The 17,384-nt window shown below is 45.3% G+C and overlaps 1 protein-coding gene across 1 annotated transcript in view; it reads right to left on the bottom strand.

Annotated features, from left to right (window-relative positions):
- The window catches only part of kif19 (kinesin family member 19), a gene marked incomplete at both ends in the record, with an annotated part of 39,514 nt that overhangs the window by 20,432 nt on the left and 1,698 nt on the right, over positions 1-17,384 (bottom strand). The window lies entirely within an intron of this gene.

The following is a 17,384-nucleotide window of genomic DNA, read 5'->3' as shown; positions in this document are numbered from 1 at the left end:
TATAGCGAGAGAAGCGAACAAGGCACGATCAATCAGCCTGGATGTGTTGAATGTCAAGGTGTCTCTCTCTCTCTCTCACTCACTCTCTTTTGGTCTTGTCTTTGTCTCCCCCCTGCTACTGCAAACTGTGCATGTGTGTGTATGTGTGTGTGTGTGTGTGTGTGTGTGTGTGTGTCTCTGTATATGTGTATGTGTTACAGAGAGAGACAGAGACAGAGAGACAGTGCAAGAGAAAAGGGCAATACTTCATGTGTGTTCCATTTAAAAATAAATTTATAGTAAATGTACTTTCATGGACATGTTTTAACCTATAAAAAAAGAAAGGGGTGTAGATAATGCCCAATGAAAAGACGTTGTGAGTGACAAACCAGCTATTTTACAAATAACCTTGATTAATCTGATGGGATAGATCAGAATGATAGGATAGATATAATAGAAAACTACAACATATACAGTGGGGCAAAAAAGTATTTAGTCAGCCACCAATTGTGCAAGTTCTCCCACTTAAAAAGACGAGAGAGGCCTGTAATTTTCATCATTGGTAAACCTCAGCTATGAGAGACAAAATGAAAAAAAAAAATCCAGAAAATCACATTGTCTGAGTTTTTAAGAATTTATTTGCAAATTATGGTGGAAAATAAGTATTTGGTCACCTACAAACCAGCAAGATTTCTGGCTGTCACAGACCTGTAACTTCTTCTTTAAGAGGCTCCTCTGTCCTCCACTTATTACCTGTATTAATGGCACCTGTTTGAACTCCTTATCAGTATAAAAGACACCTGTCCACAACCTCAAACAGTCACACTCCAAACTCCACTATGACCAAGACCAAAGAGCTGTCAAAGGACACCAGAAACACAATTGTAGACCTGCACCAGGCTGTGAAGTCTGAATCTGCAATAGGTAAGCAGCTTGGTGTGAAGAAATCAACTGTGGGAGCAATTATTAGGAAATGGAATACATACAAGACCACTGATAATCTCCCTCGATCTGGGGCTCCACGCAAGATCTCACCCTGTGGGGTCAAAATGATCACAAGAACGGTGAACAAAAATCCCAGAACCACACGGGGGGACCTAGTGAATGACCTCCAGAGAGCTGGGACCAAAGTAACAAAGGCTACCATCACTAACACACTACGCCGCCAGGGACTCAAATCCTGCAGTGCCAGACGTGTCCCCCTGCTAAAGCCAGTGTATGTCCGGGCCCGTTTGAAGTTTGCTAGAGAGCATTTGGATGATCCAGAAGAGGATTGGGAGAATGTCATATGGTCAGATGAAACCAAAATATAACTTTTTGGTAAAAACTCAACTCGTCGTGTTTGGAGGAGAAAGAATGCTGAGTTGCATCCAGAGAACACCATACCTACAGTGAAGCATGGGGGTGGAAACATCATGCTTTGGGGCTGTTTTTCTGCCAAGGGACCAGGACGTCTGATCCGTATGACGGAAAGAATGAATGGGGCCATGCATCGTGAGATTTTGAGTGAAAACCTCCTTCCATCAGCAAGGGCACTGAAGATGAAACGTGGCTGGGTCTTTCAGCATGACAATGACCCCAAACACACCGCCCGGGGAACGAAGGAGTGGCTTCGTAAGAAGCATTTCAAGGTCCTGGAGTGGCCTAGCCAGTCTCCAGATCTCAACCCCATAGAAAATCTTTGGAGGGAGTTGAAAGTCCGTGTGGCCCAAAAACATCACTGCTCTAGAGGAGATCTGCATTGAGGAATGGGCCAAAATACCAGCAGCAGTGTGTGAAAACCTTGTAAAGACTTACAGAAAACGTTTGACCTCTGTCATTGCCAACAAAGGGCATGTAACAAAGTATTGAGATGACCTTTGGTTATTGACCAAATACTTATTTTCCACCATAATTTGCAAATAAATTCTTTAAAAATCAGACAATGTGATTTTCTAGATTTTTTTTTTTCATTTTGTCTCTCATAGCTGAGGTATACCTATGATGAAAATTACAGGCCTCTCTCATCTTTTTAAGTGGGAGAACTTGCACAATTGGAGGCTGACTAAATACTTTTTTGCCCCACTGTAAATGCAACATCCAATGCAGTTGCCAAAATACCATATAGTACTCCGATAAGAGAGTCATCCTTTTAATGAAATCCATGCTCAGTATAGCCCAAGAAATGATGAACGGCAACATTCATGAGAAAAAAACTGTCATGGTGTGGATGCTCGATAAATGAATAATCTTCCACTGAACCTCTGTGACTGAACCGTTGATGATTGTATGATTGTCTGATTGTCTGATGATTGTAGGCTTCTTGTTGTTTTCATCGGCTTCCAGGGACCCCACAGACCCTGTGGGTGTGTGCCTCACCTGTGTGAGTGGGTCGGCTTAGCTCAGGAGGTAGAGCAGTTGTCTTATAACCGAAAGGTTGCTAGTTCAACCCCCAGCTCCTCCTAGCTGAGTGTTGATGTGTCCTTGAGCAAGAAACTTAACCCTAACTGCTCCTGACGAGCTGGCTGTCGCCTTGCATGGTTGACTCTGCCGTCGGTGTGTCAATGTGTGTATTAACCGATGTAAGTCGCCTTGGATAAAAGCGTCTGCTAAATGCCCTAATTGTAATTGTGATTTGTGAGTGGAGGAGACGGGCTGATCCGGCTCCTCCACTCATGACTCATGGTGCATTTCCACTGAGCAATGCGGTACGGTTAGGTGTGGTACGGTTTGCGTTTCCACCGCCCAAAGTGGGCGGGGTCCCAAATAACCACACTGAGCCGTGATAAGCCGTATCTATATATCAGTACTCTTCCTTTCGGGTACCAAGTGGTCTGAAAGGGGGCCGTAAAGTTGGGATAAAAACAATCAAACACAGTACCCACAAGGTATTTCTGAAAGTTTGCCATCCTTCTTGGACGTCCTTTATTGTTGCCCTTTGTTTAATGTGTCACGTTCTTCATTTTCCTCGGATTTATTAGCAGGCTACACTGCGTTGGGCTGCTATGATGTCAAGACGCTTATGTAGCTGCCGCGGCTATCGCCATCAGGCTTAAACCTCGCCCTACCATAAGGGTACTGTCTGCGGTGGAAACGTGAGCCGCACCTGACCAAACCTAGCCGTACCACACCTAACCGCACCGCTCGGTGGAAACGCGCCATCACACAGGGGATGCAGACACCAAGAGGGTCTGTGGGGCCCCTAGGAGCCGAGTGCTGGTAACGTGCTGTTGGTGGTGGTTACGGTGGTGGTGTTGGTGTTGGTGTTGGCAGTGGTGGCAGTGGTGGCGGTGGAGGCGGCGGTTGCGTAGGTGGCGGTGGCGGTGGTGTAGGGTTGATGGAAAGCAATTTACTAGTCCACAGGCCCTGTCTTTAGCCCCTTTGATCAAGATGTCGGACACCACAATGGGCGTCGTGGCGTGCGGACCACCCTGACGTCGCTGGGGCGATAGACAACAAGGCCCCTAAGAGCTGACAAAACAAACGGCCCGAGCGTGAATATACACGCCGCACCTCAAAGGAGTAGAAAACTTATGAATAAATAAAAGAACGAAGGAAAGGTAGAGAACAGAAAGCAGCTCTTTAAATATTTACAACGCGGGCGAAGATCAGCCAACGTCAAAACAGCAGCTGGCTAATGCGACATGAAACCAATTAGGGCTATGGCATTATCTGAACACCATAAAGAACAGCGGCGGGGGGGTGTTGATGTGGGACGGTTAGGGGGCCACCCCCGTCTCATGTCGTGGGCCCTTTTTAAATCAGCCGACCCCAAGGCGTACCCTGGTTAATGCGGCAGGCGTGACCTGCTTGGCCATCTCACTGATTAGGCACACCCCATGCACACGCACGCACACATGTGCCCATGCACGCCAAACATGCACGCACACGGACACACACAATGGTGCGCACGCACGCACACACACACACACACACATACGCGGCGTACACAAGCACCCACACACCTGCGCACACACAGAAATAGACACACACACAGACACACACCCACGCAGAGGGACACGCACGCACACACACACAGACACACACACACACACACACTGACATCACACACACACACACACACACACACACACACACACACTGAGAGGCGCTCCACTATCAAGTGCCAGGCTGCTGGCTTGCCAAGTCCAGCCACCAGAAGTTGAGACTGGTGTGTTAGACCTTTTTATAAACCCCCAAAGAACGGTGTTATGGCTAATCAGCACTGCTAATAACGTGAAAAAACAGCTATTGGGTGATCTCTATCTCAAGCTTATTTAGTGAGGCATGTCATTTTCCAATGTACGTGACCTTTATAGTCAATGTAACCTTTGTGAAGTAATCAGATATGTAAGAACGATTTAAAAATGGAGATGTATGTATGCAGAGCACATATGAATAAAAGATCAACATACTGTAGGCCTACACTCTTCCCCCCACCGCTCTCTGCTATATGGTGAGTATTTCCTTAATATCGTTATGAGGAAACTGACAACTCATGGTTATTTTGAGAGGAGTTTGCCATTGTTAAACCTTAAAATGTTGCTCAGGCAAGTTTAACAGGAAATTAAACAAGAAATACGGCCATGGTTTCCTGTGTATATATCACACAAACACAAGAATTGTGACAGGACCAGTGTGCTCAGTAAAAAAACAACACATAAATTCACGCAAACACACACACACGCATACTATACCATCATCAAGCCAGTCTTTCTATTTACCAATGTGCTCAGCAAATAATAAGTAGTGTGTGTGGTTCTCTTGTGCTTTCCTATTGGCTAAGAGACAGTCCCTGCTCACTGAGAATGGCTCAGATGGATGTTGTCTCATTGTGAGACTCGGGGCGTAATTACCTCATAATGACATCATCTTAGCAATGGTGAGAGTCAGGCATGTAGCCACATAGACACACTCACACAAAGACACTCGGTAAAGGGTAGCCTTCATTATTAATTCCCCCCCAATGCCCAACATAATGTAGGAGATTTTTATTTCTAGATATTGGATATGTCAAACTGCTCAATCGTCATGTAGTACAAGACATGTAATGTAACACATCGCGCACAAGTAAACAATATGGCTGCCGCCTGGAGATGGAAATGTCAGCTGATACGAAAAGAAATCTGAATCACATGTCTGTTTCACGTGCCCTTAGCTGTATGATTTTTTTATATCATTTATTTGAGGTGCATGCTAAAAAGGTCAGGTCTGTGTTAATGTTGTTTTGAGCCAACAGGTGTAAACTGTAACGGATAAGATTAAGGGCTTTCATGTGTGTATGTGTGTGTGTGTGTGTGTGTGTGTGTGTGTGTGTGTGTATGTGTGTAGATGTGTGCGCACGCTGTGTTGTTCCGTCCTTCTCTGTGTGTTATCTTGCTTTCAACACAGACGCCCTTCCCTCCTTCTAATCCTCGTCTCCCGGTGTCATTGTCTGCCGTTACCATGGCAGCAGCTGGGAGGGCTGGGCCCCTCCCTCCTCCTCAGCCCAGACACCTGTGGTCATTACGCTAATGGTGTGGAGCATTGGGGACAACACGCTATATTGTTATTGCTCAAAATAATGATAAACTTTGACACTCACACATCAAGTCAAAATATAATTAAACAAACAAAGTTTTGTTTAATTACTTCCTTTCTTGAGATATTGAACTCCAATGACTGACATTGTTGTTCACTCCTGGGACATCCGACTGCGACTGAAATACGGTTGGACCGAGATTCGATTTTGCAACCGGATTTGTGTGTGCGTTCAATCTAGATTTGAGTTTTACCGTATTTTTCAAAATAAATCTACGTCGAAAAACAAGGCACAGTGGATGATAACGAAGAATTTTTGTTTGAAAAGTTGATTACAAGCCGCATTCGAAAATAAGCTGTGTCAGAATTATGCATCTTTCCCCACAACCCAAACATTTACCTGTACTGCCCCATGCTGGCGTGAAACCATAAAGGGGAAATATTATGAAAACAACACTTTTCCTGGGATTTGGGGTGTTGTTTTGGGTCTCTGGTGCTCCCACACGCATACAAACTTTGAAAAAAGTACATGAATTTTTGAGAGAGATATGCATTCCTGAAAGTACCCCGCCTACAGTTACCAAACAAGCGAGTCCGTTTCGGCGCCCCCTCCTACGTAGGAAGAGGGCACACTTGAATATTACCTCCTACTTCCCCACTCCTCTCCAATCAGAGCATAGCTACGATTTTGTGGACCAGCGGACGAGCAGCTCCGGCGGGGGGAACTCGGCGGCAGCTGAGCTCCGGGAGTATAATCCCTTTCTCTGCTGGACTGCCGCCGAAGCTTCGATGGCAGTCCGGAGGAGGAGACATGGAGGAGAAAGGGATTGTACTCCCCGAGCTGAGCTGCCGGACTGCCGCCGAGCTACCCTCGCCGAACTGCCGCTGGAGTACACCGCCGGAGGTGCCGGACTGCCGCCGAAGCTTCGGCGGCAGGAGGTGCAGGAAGCTGGCAGCTCTGGCAGGTCAAGGCCAAAGTTCCTTTCCCCCAATTCTTCTCAACCATGGCCGAGATATCCCCCACTATGAGTCTCTACTTGTCGTTGAAGTACCAGAGACGTCAGACGCAATCTTTATGATTCATAATATCATCCGAGGCGCACATAGCTTTTGGCCGTGATATTAGATATAATATTCTATAAATACCCATATATAATAATATTATTATTATATTATATTATATTAAATAGATATAGAGCTCCAGGAGTCCGCAAACGACAACAATCCCTTCTCCTCCATGCTTTGGTTCAGTCTAACAGCTCATTGGTCAATGGGCAGCAGCTTATTTGCATTAAAGCTATAGACACCAGACACAGCGCATTCTGAAGGGACTGAAACAGAGGGCAATAGCGGTAGGCATGATTTCTTTTTCCCTAAAAGCTATATCCAGCAAACAGCTTTAAAAACATGTTTTCTGGAACTCAAATACCATGTTTACTTGTTGTGAAAACTCCATAATATGTCTCCTTTAAATTGATTAAATAGTACAATATTCCTTGGGGCTGCCACCGTTGCCGGTCAACTGATGCTTTAGTCAGCGTCTGTGAGTAATTAGAGATATATCCGATTAAGAAAACAAGGCATCTTTTATTTTGCAAGCAATTCATTGAGACGCAGGATTTGGATTATCGTTCATGGACTGAGACCACATTGTGGTACATGTGCTAACTTGTTTTTTTCAATCTGTTATTAACTGATGCCAATGTATATATCTTTACACAGTTATATTTTACTCGCAAACCTCTAATGTAAAATGAGCATATGTGCTTTACATCGTGACGGTATAAGAAACTTTGTGTTTGCAAAATCGATTAGCCGCTCCAGAAAATAAGACACGTCAACAGTTTTGGTTCCTAAAATAGTGATGCAAGCCGCAGGTAGAAATGATAGAAATTCATTACATGCATTCTAAAAATACCTTCCGGTGTCCATTTGGGGATATGACCTGTAGCCTGTTCAGGCATATCTTCCGCCTGCTCTTGAATAACATGCATCTAAAAAATCCTTCGAAACAAAGTGTAACTGTTAACTTTAAATGTGTGTGCTTTGTACTTTGATGTACAGATTGGGGCATTAGGCGGTGGTATCCCGATCTGCTGCATGCAGCGGTTCACTGTATGCCCCCTCCTGACATGGCCCGCCCTGACACGACATTCTGCCCTGACGTCAGCAGGGAACAGAGCCCGCACCACAAGTCCTCCACAAGTCAAGAACCCAAACGGGACGGGCCGTAACCTCTCAATCACAACCTCTGGAAAAAAGATCCGATGGCTGCCAGCACAAAGTGGTTACTTGATCGAAGCCCTGGCCCGCGCTGAATCACCCCAACAATGGCCTATCCCGTTTCAGGGGCTCTGCACAGTGTGGAGGCGCCGCCGGCCCGACGGCCTACCTGATACAGGCTCCTGGGTTCTGGCCCCTCCCAGCGCGGCCCTTCTTCCACCGGGCTCACACAAGACGTCTAGCCGCCGCCACGAGATCCTATCGCCACGCAGAATCAATGCAGCCAGACAAAGGGTCGCCGGGGGTCAGATGGCCGAGCCCGGGACGATGCACAGACGGGCGCACGCACGCTGAACACATGCACGCACAGGCACATGCACGCACGAGCGTCTCCACACAAACACAGGTTCACTCACGCGCATATATATTTACATGTACGTACATTGACGTACATACATGTAAATGCGCGTTGACCAGCACATATATATATACACACAAACACACATACTTGCACATAATGGGCCACACAAACAGACACGCACATACATTCAAATGTACGCACGGCAACACATGCAGACTTACACACACACGCAAACACACGCACACATGCAGACACACACACACACACACGCACACACATACATGCAGACACACACACACACACACATATACACGCGTCCATACAAACACACACGGGACGGGACACACACACACTGACACAGGTTCCTCTAATAGGATTAAATGACCTGAGAGATCAAGAACTTTCTTGCTCTCCTCTTCAGTTACCGCTGAAGAGGAGTCAGTATCACCCATGCAGATGAATGTAACTCTATATTATATAGAATTTCTTATATAATATATGATATAAAATATGAAAGTGGTCAAGTTCTTCATTGCTTGCATACAGTTAGACCATCATAAAACTATAATATCACACACATCCATCTCAAAGCTTAAATATACACCTATAACACTGATAAGATAACAGATAAAAAGAATAAAACAGAATTTTACAACCCAATCAATCTTGTAAAAACGCCAAGCTTCAAAAGGAACGTCAAACATTTAAAGGAGAAAAATAAATATGATGCATCCTCCTTTAGCTTAACGTGAGATCACGAAATTTGAACAATACTTGGGTCACGATTCCCTGGAGGGAGTTGAACTGAGGGAGTTATTTCCACAGCAGATGGCTGTTTCACTACGTGAGGTCGGTGGCGGCCTCAGGTCAGCCTCTGGGGTCAGTGTTGAAAGGCACCCGGGAAGGGGCGCTAAATACCCAGAAGACAACAGTACAACGGTACAACAGAGGGGGCGGGCAGGGGGCCAAACACAAATTAAACTTGCGCTGGCATGCCAGCTCCTGGGTCTGCACGCTAACGCACACCATGTACAACACACACAAAGAGACAAAGAACATGGCATTGTCTGCTGATGGGAGACGGCAAATTGTAGCGGGGTTGTTGTCAATGGCAGAAAAAATACACACTTAATAAATCAACCCGAAACCTGAACGGCTGGTTTTATTGAAAGGGAATGCAGAACCGTTCAGAAGTTAATTTCTCAAGTTTGATGGGTCAAAGAGTCGTTTGGAGAGTCATTTGATAAAATGTTATTCTCAACCCTCAACTCTGTCACTCTCTATGACCAATTTCGAAACAATCAGTAGGATGACTTGAGATGTCATTTAATTTCTCAACCCTTCTCGTCATATATGACAACTGAGTCAAAGGAATCCTGAATCACCAAGAAGGGAACAGGAAACATTCATTCTCAAATATTATGATCATAGAATAGGCCTCTTATGAAAGGGATAAAAACATGGGCTTGGAGGTTGAAAGAAAGGAGTACATATTAACCCTCCCATCAAGTACCTTCATAGGTTGGATCCAAAGACATTGGAGGCACCGATTTAGCTCTGTGTCAAGTCGTCTCATAATCTCTACCCACTCATAACGACCAAAGTAATGACGTGACACATTTCAGCAACACACCGTCTCTAGTAAATGGACCATTACCGTTTCGCCTCAAATCACACATGTAGCAAATTACTTTGTGTTTGAGATCAACAAAGAAGATATTATTGTTGATTTCAGAGGGACGTCTTACGAAAATGGACAAAATAAATTACAGTTCGAATTCCTGTGATATTTATAAAATCATATATGCTATTGGCTTCTTGTCCTAGCATGAGAGAGTGCCTTAGGATCTTGAGAAGAGTCAGTCCAGATTTTATTGATCTCTCCCTCACACTAGGATCACTTGATTATTGCTTTTAAAGTACATATAAGCCTGCTGCAGACACACAAGCCACTGTTACGGTATATGTTTGCCGCAATAACAGACAAAACCAAAATGAAATACATCTTCCAGGGTTATGTGTTGTAATCATAATCATTTCAAATCAGTTTTCTTTTAATCGTATATTATTATTTGTATTTATATCTATATATATATATTGATATAAATATATATATATCAGATAGCTTCATTGTACAGACATCAGGGACATTGTACAGTAGACCAGACTGAAGCTGGAGGGATTGCAATGCTGGTAACGTGGGAGCTGCTTCTCCTTTGGAGGACGAGCTGATCCAACGTTGACTCTGTTTTTCTCACTGCCTTCAGCCCCCCCTCTGACACAACCAAACGCAGAGATGTCTTTCCAAGTGTTATTGGCAAGCGGACCTCCTTTGGTATGAGCAGACTTCTGTTGTGTCTTAAATAAAGCAGAGATAAACCTTGAGTGGCTCACTCACCGACCCGCTGTGTTTTCTCTACTTTATAGTCGGATGTTTTAGCCGGATGAATGATATGGACCGTATCATTATGCCGAGTTTAGACCCAAGTATTGGCGTCAGTGGCTTCTCGTGTGTCTTGGGACAGCGATAGATGTCGACTGCACCAAAGTCTCATTGGGACTGTGCGATGATGACACGTCGATTGTTTGTATTACAGCCTCGAACCAGTGATTTCAAATTGGCCTGTATTTGCATGCTCTACCGTTTTCTGCCATTCTCTCCCTCGGTGGAAGTTGAAGTGCATCATAGCCTCTCACCTGCTGCCTAACCTCGCATAAGTCCCTGCTAACATTTCAAACGTGATACTTTCCGGCTTACACTCTTATTGAGATCAATTTACATCGGGAGGGCCAGCGCTGTTTGGCCCTGAGTGAGTACAATTCAAGGATCTGTTTTCAGTTGAAAATGGTTCAGTTTGGAATCTAACAATGTATGAAGTGGTTATAATATTCTCTGTGAAATACAGGAAACTTCCAGCCAAAAAAGCTTTCCAAAGCTATTAGTTTTGACATCGCCAGTTGATATGGCTCTTTTGGAACCTAATGTGTCCATTCCACTGTCCACACCCACAACTGCTCGAGTGACACTCGGTTCAAATCGTAAAGCTAGCTTGCCAGCCATAACTAGGGTTTATGTGCACCTTCAAGCAGAAAGCCACCCTGTGTCTCAAGGATGACAGAAGCAAGCTCCATCCCAGACGCATGCCAACCACAACTACATTCCGCCATTCCTCAAGTAAACCCCGCCCCAAATAATCTATCCCATATTTTAGGTCTTGCGCTAAGAGGCGGGAGAGGTCAGAGGTCAGCCAGACACAGGGTGCTGTGTTGGTCAGCTCTTCCGCCTGCCTACAGTTGTGTAAGAGACTCCTCTTACACACGCAGGAAGCGGATGCGCCAATCAAGAACATCCTGCTCTTGATTGGGTTACAAACCAACCACCGGCCAGATCTGCACAGAGAGAGTTAGAGAAAGAGAAGGAGAAACACAAAGAGATAGGGAGGGAGGGAGGGAGGGAGGGAGGGGGGTAGGGAGGGAGTGAGATTCAGATAAATAAAGTTAGAGGGGGGGAAAATAAAGATAATCAGAGAGAGAGAGAGAAAATCAGAAAGAGAGAGAATCAGAGAAATAGTGAGAGATGGACAAGAGAGATCCAAACTCACAATCGTAACTATATAAGCAATGACTCAGAGAAGGGCAGGCGGTAGCCAGTGCGGTGGCGTCTGAGCTCTCTCTCTCTCTCTCTCTCTCTCTCTCTCTCTCCCCCTCCCTCACCCCCCCTCCTCTCTCTCTCTCAGCACAAACCTTATACAACAGCCAGGCACGCAGGTTTCAACGAATACTTCAGCCCTTTTCATCAAGTGCTTGAATTGACTCATCGAGAGGCCTGTTCGTGGCCAGGCCTTCTCAGCGAGTCGGGGGGGGATTAGGGGGGGGTTTAGTGGTGGGCGTGTCACGAAGGAGGGCTGGGGGGCCTGAGGAGAAGGCGTCTCCAGGGTCACACCGGCTTTCCTCCTTCAACCTCGGCCTGCCGTCTCCTCCGACGAGGTGGAGGAGAGGGAGGGTGGAGTGGTTACACCAGGGAGTGGTGGTAGGGAACACATGTAAACACAGACGGATAGTCACTGGCTGCATGCTGCATGAACAACATGCAGATGACACAAATCTCGCACACATTCGGCCGCGTGTCCGCACACACAACGCAGATTGCAAGTTGGTGTGTTCGTGTGTGTGTCCAGGTCTGCGTGGAAGTCGACCGGGAATACAGAGAACGGAAGAGAGCCACTGCAGAACAGTGGGGGCAGGAGAGAGAGGAGGACAGAGGGAGGTTCATCCACTTAAAGAGTGTCTGGCTGTGTGTCTGACGGCCCTGTCTGTGCTCCAGACTATAAGTGTCCACACATTAACCAATAGCTCCCTCTCTCCTGCCGCCATGGCACTTATAGTCACAGTGTGGCCAAAGCGGTGGCTGCTTAGGGCGGGGGTGTTCCTCTTTTCATTCTGTTCCTTTTCACTCAGCTTTTCGTTGCCAGCCAAGGCTTCGGAGCTCCAGGCTGGTTCCTGGCCCCGACCGCGATGTCTGTACTTACTACACACTACACACCATGTGCGAGGTGTGTACTATGCAGTGTGTAGAGGTTTAATCTAAGCTGGTGTAAAAAAAAAGGGGACAGGGGCCTGTTTGTAGTGCCTTCCCCTAGCTTGTCCTTCCCCAAACCTATTCAAACACTCGGCCATTCAGGACGGATAGTTGGACCAACGGACCAACTCTTCTTCTTAGAGATTCCGGCCCGATCAGTGTTTTAATACTGGGGGTGGGCGGCATGGGAGGGAGGGAGGGAAGAAGGGAGGGAGTAGTGTGATGTGTGTGTGAAATTAATAGGACAGAATTTGGAGCATGTACCTCACAAATGTGAATAATTTCAAATGACCGCCTACATTGCACTTGCTCTTACTGCCTCTAATCTGCCTCTCTCTCCTCACAGTCTCGTCTGACTCAGATGTGATTTTGTTTAGCCTCAGGTGAGGGATTTGAATCAATGCCCTTTTCGGTGAGCCATCTTTATGCGGCCCAAATCTGAACACCCTGTGAGTTGGTGTCGTTCTTTGTAGTTCCCTAGAATGAGGCAACATGTTTGCTTGTGATGGTCTTTGTAGTTTCCTAAAAAAAGGCAATGCTTTTGTTGGTGATGGTCTTTGTAGTTTCCTAAAATGAGGCAACGTGTTTGCTAATTTACAGGGTTGGTGTTAGAAGGTAGCCCACTCTCTTCTCAGAACAAGATGAATGCAGCTCAATGCAGCTAATGCAACCGGCCTGTAGCTCAACACAGGAGGTGAAGCAAGATAAATCATTTTTAGCTTAGTTATGTCTAGCTCTCACAATGTGGGAAATGTGACCTCTCGTTCACAGGCCAGAGAGCTCTTGCTTTTTATCCGCGCACAATGAGAAATTCAGAGAGAACCTCAGAGAGAATTTTTGATCCAAAAATGTAATTATTTATTTGAGTGATAAAAGTATGTGTGCTTAGAAACCAACCGTTGCCACACTGAAAATCCTCCAACTGCCTCCCAAAACAAGTGTTGTTGAAAAGAATAAGAAACATTTTCACAACGTTCCTATTTACCAATGGTGGCAGTGCGGCAATCATAAAACAACAACAAATAGACATCCAAACAAAGCTGTCTGTTAGAACCTGTCCCCCCTGCTGTCTCTGGGGGCTTATCCTCCCCAGCAGAGGAAGAGGAAGAGGAGGGGAGAAAACCAAACAATGGCCCTGACCTTGTCGGTCTCCATGGATACGGGGCCTTGCTATAAAGTATTCCCCGCTGTGCATGGCTGATAGGCCTGCCCATTTCCACCGCATGCTTCACAGGGCCAGCACCAAGACGCACACGTTCTACACACGGGCACACACATACATGCGCGAGGGTGCGCACACAACAACACACACACACACAGACACACACGCACACAGACACACACACACATGCAGATACAGACACAAACACACGACAAACAAAATAAATGATTGCCATGCGGCAATCATTTATTTCGTTAATTCAATCTTTTTATTGATGAACATCAATCAACCAAGAATGCCTCAGTATCATGTATTCTGTAACGTGTGTTTAAATAAAGGCATAAATGTCTGTTACACCGCACCAGACCTAATAGCACACGAAAATAATCCACTTCCAAATGAGCTGAATTACCTCAAGACATCAAGGGGTCAGCCTATAACGATCCTGGCCCTCAGTGCTATTAGCGTGGACACAGTGGCGCAGCGCTGGCAGCTAAGTAAAATCAGCAGCGGGCTCCAAAAGGCTCCTATCCAATAACGGAGCCGAACGACCATCTCTTTATCTCGCCCCTGTGTAAACGCAGCCTGGCGTGAGCGGCTATAAAGGGGCCACCAGCCACTCACCTGGCTGGCTCCATGAACTCCCTGCCAGCATGGGGCGCTTCGTGACACACAGCTGGCTTTGTGTTCATTCATACGTTTATTTAATTGAGCAAAATTTTGTTAACAATGTCATCTTTTCATACTCTTTCTCTGTCATTACGGTGTCCGGACTGTAAACTGTGTATTATGCAAATATATGTATATGAAGATGGACATAAATGAAATCATATCAATATAGTATGAGATGTGATTATACAACAGGATGCTTTGTTTAACTATATTTGACCCCTGTTTGTGTCCTTTAATGCCACCACTATTCCATTGGGTTTGTTCTCATTTCAAACTGAGAAACAACAACTGTACCACATTGTATACGGTTTCATAAATACTACCAACATGGGCCTTTATTATAAACAAGGTGATATTGCTGTGACACGAATGTGACACAAACAAGAGGTACAAATCTCTACTGTACATTGTTTCTCAGTATCTTAACAGCATGTCATCGGAAAAGGTCACAGAAAGTACAGCGGTCTCCCAGAGTGTTATTTGGTCCAGCGACAACAACAACGTAAGTTATCTTGAGGCTAACCTGCTATCAGCCAGAGCTAGGCTACACTTGTCGAGCTGGTCCAGTCTGTTAATTACCAGATTATCACGGCGCTACAGTACATTGATGTTGGCACACACTGGCCACAACAACAAAAGAAAAAAGGGCTCTGTTCATTAACACACTGAAAGGTTAAAAAAAAAATCGGTACCCTGTAAATACTGTAAACCCTTTTAGTAACCTCTCATCTTCCTTGCAAAACACAGAACCCTAGGTCCACAACTAAACTTAAAAAGGTCCTCACGGATTCCGGGAAACCGTGCGGACCATGATGCAACTGAGCCTGTGTATAACCATAGGAGTCGGTCTGAGACAACTCCTGACAACAGTGGCAGGTGGCCAACCACCCCATGCTTAATCTCAACTAAAACCCCCGGCTCATCTCAGCTCGGCTTAGACAGACTCCTGGTCCACCTCTTGCTGGCGGAAGAACCAGTAGAACCACCATAGCCAACAGCACCATCAGCGCCATGCTAAGCCCAAGGCGCTTACCTGGGCCAGATGGCAACGTTGTGCTGCCTGTTGCACAAAAGAGGCCGTGGAGGCTGGTTTTTCCCGTCAGTAAGCAGTTCAGTGTATTTGCTCAGGAGCGCTGGGTAAAATTAGAAGGAGGCTACATTCGGCAGCAGGATGTGCTTTGTTAGCGCATGTGTGTGTTTTTCACATTAGTATTGGTTCATTACCGGGAGGTGTGTGTGTAGGTGGTAACCAGGCTCAACCGCCAAGTAATACTGCTTTATATGGTCAATATAATTTATGATGTATGGCAAATTTACATGCTGGAAACATGTTCTCTTTGACTTTACTATTTCATTGACGTTTGTTTTATATCTTAAATAAATAATATAAATATAGGATATACAATTATATAAAACATATTTCCTCTAGCTTTAGGATGACAGGGTTTTCTATATTCATAATTGAGGTGCTGCTAGCAATCCTTTCCATTATTTGTTCATCAATATTTAATTGTTTGGGATGGAATTTGTGAATTACGTAGGTTTTGACTGAATCAATTTGGGAGTTGATCGGGTAATCTACTATTAATTGTGGTTTTCCATTGAACAAAGCTCAGATAGAATACGTACTATAAAAATGCTTTGGTTACCCATGATGCCACAGCATGTGCCAGGGATGCGCTTCCTGTTAATAGGAGGTAATTAGAGCGCCTGCTTCTGGGAAATCAGCAGACGACAGTACAGATCTTAATCCACCTATTCCTATTAATTCCATGGATTATCAGCCTTTTTAGGGAACAGCCTCTTTTAGTTTAGGCTTTAAAAAGATACACTCAGCACAGACAACGTGGCTGTTTCCATTTATAACTACTGAACTTTATTCCCTTTTCCAGGTTTTGCTATGGAAACAATTTTAGTACTACTATATATCTATCTATATATCGACATATAGTTATAGATAGCAAGAGTTTTATATATATATAGATATATATAGATAGATATATTTATACTGTAGTAGCCATGTTGACTTCACACAAACACACACACACACACACACACGCACGCACTCACACACACACACACACACACACACACACACACACACACACACACACAGGAATGCATATTAGCAACTTCCAAGCCTCAAATATAGTTTATTTGCACCATCATCCTTCCACTCTCACCAGTGGGGTTCTTAATTGGGCTCCAGGTGGGACACACTGGTTAATTGGCATCCTCCCTTTTGGGAGCCCATACATGCAGAATCTATCGGTCACATGGCTACTACAACACATGGGGCATGGTCTGGGGTAAACAGCTAGCCGCATAGCTAAAGTCTATGTGTGAAATCACAAGAATTAAATCAGGTCCTACAAATGTACATGTGGAGCGACAAGCAAATACATTTTGGTGGATCTAGAATTCCCTCTACAAATATTCCAACACGCAGAGCTGTGGCACACTTAATAACAGCCAATTGCTCTTGAGTGACCGTGGAATGAAAAACCTTTCACGCTGTCTCACTCTCACTCAGAGGAATGGCACAACGTCGAAACACAATGTCAAATGACTTATTTCCCCTGCCACCTTGGGTGAAGGAGCCAGCCAACGAGAAAGCGATCCAGCTCCTCTCCGCCACCGTGCCTGTGACCCATCCACCTCAAATTCAGGTGACAAGTCTTTACAAAAACAGAGCTGGCACTCTGCCTTTCTGTCTTCCCCCTGCCTCTCCCTCATTTTGACGACGAAGAGCGGAAAACCCCCCACAGCTCCACTGCTTTCTAGACCCGTCCGGTGGTACTGACTGCACAGTGGACCCTGCACACATGCATTATAGATGGGGGGCTAGACCCTTTCACCAGATATACAGCAGCAGTGGTGGAACCAAGACGACGTACCGTACAAATTCT

This window comes from Pollachius pollachius, assembly GCF_949987615.1.
Source record: "Pollachius pollachius genome assembly, chromosome: 19".
NCBI lineage: Eukaryota > Metazoa > Chordata > Actinopteri > Gadiformes > Gadidae > Pollachius > Pollachius pollachius.
This window is presented reverse-complemented; position numbering and strand designations above follow the sequence as displayed.